Raw genomic sequence first — 4,563 nt, 5'->3', positions numbered from 1 at the left:
TCGTTAAGGTGTCAAACAAGATTAAATCAATGAACGAACCAAATCTGCCAAACCTGAACCGTTCATGCTTATAATTATAAATCGTAGTTTTGAATGCTTTAACGATCATCAAAATTTCTGAAAATTTGCAGAAGTGATCTACTCATATAGAACTACATATTGAACGGTGGAGATGTGATTTTGTGATCGAAAAGTTGGTGTAATCCCCCATCCCTCATATATATCAAAAAAAGAGATCCCTCATTGGAAGGGCCCTGTATATATATATATATATATTTATATATATTGATTACAGAATATGGACAATTGTTGTATTGTGTGTTTATCACTTTATCTCTCCTTGTTTGCATGGGATGGATGCATGATATTAGAAGTCTGGGTATGTATTCGTGACAACGTATGTAAGGAAAATTTATATCGAAAAAACGTATGGACTTTGTGGTCATCCTAGAGCGGTAATGTGGAAGGTGAGTGGTGTTCTAGCCTTCTAGGAGCTCATGTACTTTTTTGGCTCTACTTAAAAAATTGACTTTAAAAAAAAAAGTTTCACCTCTCTTTCCCTCGTACTAGAGGCGAATTTTCTTGAGGATGTTGTTGCTTTGGCTGGTCACTCCCTATCCTGGTCAATGTGTTGGTTTGATGGGATTTCTCCCCAAACTTATATGACTTTTCTTCAGGATTATTTTTCTATTGGGTGTTTAAGAGGTTTTTCCTAGTAGTTTATTTTTCTTTAAAGAAAATCGTAAAGGGTCTTCAAGATGTAAGATGTAGAAGTAAAGTGAGTGCGTTCAAGGCTGTGTATAGCCCTCGGGATATTCAATAGTTCATATTTCAATCCTCGCATAATCAAATAAATGAATATTGGTGGACAACAGTACCAGTAGCATCATTCAGTTGTGATAACCAGCAAAATTACAGTAATATATAAAAACTCAGAATTAGAAACTAACTCAATTCATTAGTTTATACGAATGTATTTTCAACTCAGCAAATACAGCCTTTCGACCCTTGTTTTAAGAAACAAGCTACTGCTAGCACATTCACCACCAATGGTGCTAGCCATGCCTTTTGTTTTGGACCTCCAGTGTTGTAGTCTATTGCATTTTTCAGGTTAAACTTAAGGTTAGATGCTCTGGTCGAAGAAGCTGCGGTCTTCAGTACCTTCTTCGTTCCATCGATCTGACCTCATAGTATTTACCGGTGTACCTTGTTCCACACTTTATACCAAATTTTGAAGTTGACCTTATAATTTCTCAGTCCCCACGTTCCTCAGTTTCAACGTGTTTTTTTCTGTCTTGCTATAGTTCAGAACTTAAAGTTGATTAAGAAATGTCAATACACATTCATCCATACGATCTCCAGCACCCATCTGATTGCATGTGGGAGGAAATCCTAGTGACACAACTCACAAAAGGTTATCAATATCTTCATTCCTTGTTGCAGAGACCTGCACTACGAAGAATGGAATTGAGAAGCTATCATGACTTCCAGTAGATGTATGAAATCCAGTTCTGTAACTGGGAAATTGTGACTGGGGTAGCTAAGATTTCGTTTTGAGAGGCTGAAAGCTTGTTTTGATTTTCCATGGGGAGAAGCAATAATAATCTCTCTTGAAGACTATGTTCAACACTTGAAAAACTTGTAACAAATTGGGTTAATAATCAATTCTGCAGGAAACTGAGGAAGAGATGGAGAAGAGATGTGATAAACAACCAAGGCGAAGATAGCTTGAGATTCTAAATCAGTGAAGCATTTATATATCCTCAATGGCACCAGAGTGGGATCTTTAATTCTGTCTAACAACTGGAATCACCAAACAATTAGAGATCTGTTAAACGGAAGAGATGACAACTCTGTGAGTCTCGATGTCACCAAGGAAGGCATCAGGTAGAACATGTGAAATATTGGGTGGTACAATTAAACATTAATATGAAATAGCAAAATCAAACAGCAACAGAACAATGGAAACGGCAGTGACAGAGGAATTGGATGCTAGTATTGCATTAGACATAGCTCTATGTGTCTACAATTCAACCAGCAGTATCAACAATATAGTCAGTCCAGTCAGTAATGTTCAATTGGATTCTAAACACAATCGATATTTTTATACTGCCCGATGGAGATCATTACACAGGGAAATTTTTGGTTGCCAACTTGCGAATGCAGATTGTCAGTATGTTACTATGTTCACATGATTGTTGGGTATTTTCTAAAGAGGTTGCATGGTTAACAAGAGATTATAACTGCATTATAAAATTATAAGCAATCCTTATGGATTGCACAAAACAAAATCGTTCCAATGTTAGCAGATTTAGGTTCATGGCTTCTTGACCTCCTTTTAGTCTCAACATAAAAGAAAAGGCTTCACTAACAATTCATGAGAACTGATACCATGTATAGCAGAAAGAAAACAGAACTAGAATCTGAAAAGAAATAGAGTTGTGAAGTTGAGTTCAAATAACAAACTACAGAATTCATGGACACAATTTGATTTTTTTTTTTGGACTAAAATGGACAATTTGAATTTGTAAATACAAAACTGCAACAACAAAACAATTTCAGGCGTCTCATAATACTTCTCAAAGTTAAATGATCAGTTACAAGACTCGACAATATTCAGAGTACTCATTGATAACACAGATGACAATATATATTTGCCTGTATCAAGTTGAGTTCACTTTGTGCATAATCAGAGCACAGCACCTTAATAAAAGAAAAAGAAAAAAGAACACTGTTTGGTAAACAGTCATTTCAGTAGAGTAATTAGTTAACCTAAATTGCTTCCTCGTTAACTCTTCTGAATATACATTTTCATTCCACTTTATAAGTGGGCTCAACCTACTCATTCAGATATTTAAATAGCAGCAAATAAACAAAAACCAAGTAAATTATAAAACAGAGATTTGAAAATGAAAATGCATACTTCGGTTTCAAAACTTGCAAAACTGATGGAGCGGCAACAAAAGGTCTGTAGTGATAGTGAGCAAAAGTACACCAATAACAACCAGGTCTAGACAAACTCAGTTCATTAGCTTTAGCTTAACTATATTTTCCTTTAACTCAGCAAATACAGCCTTTTAACCCTTGTTTCAATAACCAAGCAGCTGCTAGCACATTCATTACCAGTGGTGCTAGCCATGTAACTGTTTGGACCTCCTGTGTTGCTGCCCACTGCATTTCACAGGTTACACATAGCCTCAGATGATCTGTCCAAAACTTCGGTCTTCACTTCCTTCTTGATTGCCTCTGACCTCTTACTATTACCAGTAACTTCCTCACATGAAGATACCAAATTTTGAACTTGACCTGATAATTTCTCATAGTTACCACTTTCCTTAGTTTCAGCAATTTTTCCTGTCTTGCTATTTATCAAAACATCTGATAAAAATGGTGTATCTTCATCCAAAGGATCTCTGGCAACCACCTGATTACATGTGGGAGGAGATACAATAGGCACAATGTTATCATTATCTTCATTCCTTGTTGTAGAGACCTGCACTGCTTTTTCTGAACTCCTTGGAGAATAATCACAAGCAATGGTGGCCTCAAAAATCATGGTTGCTTCTTTCAAATCTTTTGAACCCTCTATGGCTCTCTTTGCTTTCTTTTTCAGGGGAATACCCTTATGTTCGACGTGTGGCACCGACTCCCTCAGAAACCTTGGGTGGAATGTACCACCTGCAATTCTCAAACATGTGGCTGTGTACAGCAACAGAAGAACATGGAAGGTCTTGATTAAATCCAAATTGCATAGCCACTTGATGAGGGAGGTATTTCTGTTTAGTTCCAAATCCAGCTAGCTCAGCCACACTCAAAAACATGGCAAATGACAGTAGTTCATGTTCATCATCCAAGTCTGGACCAACCAACACCCACTTTTCCATTTCAACATGGTATCCAGGAAAAACATAGTTCTTAGTGGCCATGGCGTAAGGGCGCCACATGAAACCTTCACCTGCATTGTCTAAAACCATCTTCATATTTCCAACATTCAGACAACCTACTTTATCCCATCGAGCCAATCTTGGTTCAGCACTGCTTACAACATTAGGTATAGGCCTAAGTTCCACAAACCTCTCCCATGCCCAAACCTGAACTATATGAAACGGTGACTTGACTGTGACTTCTACAATTTCATTCCTAGCCTTTAATCCATTTAAAGCTACAATTGTCATTTTTAGCATACTCAAATCCTTATAAATGTTGCCAAGAACAGCAGGTGCAAGCGCAATTCGGATTCCCCTAGCTAAACGAATCGCAATGGAAAAAACAGCCTTATTGACTGAGTTATTATAGGCATTGTGGAAAACATACCTAGACAGCCAAAGCACTAGAAATGCTTCATGCTCCAGTTCACTCCCACTCTTCATGAATTTCTGCATCCATAACTTTGTGCTAGCAGTCCTACACCCAACAGAGTAATCGTAGAGTCCCATTCTCTCTTTCACAAGTTTGGCTTCTATTTCTCTCAGCTCCCTGCTTTCAAGAGGACTGAAAATAGAGTCCCCCAAAACAGGAAAGCCTCCCAAAACCATAACATCCTCCAATGTGATTGTTGCTTCA

The sequence above is a fragment of the Fragaria vesca genome, linkage group LG3 (assembly GCF_000184155.1).
Source record: "Fragaria vesca subsp. vesca linkage group LG3, FraVesHawaii_1.0, whole genome shotgun sequence".
In the NCBI taxonomy this organism is placed as follows: Eukaryota; Viridiplantae; Streptophyta; class Magnoliopsida; order Rosales; family Rosaceae; genus Fragaria; species Fragaria vesca.
This window is presented reverse-complemented; position numbering follows the sequence as displayed.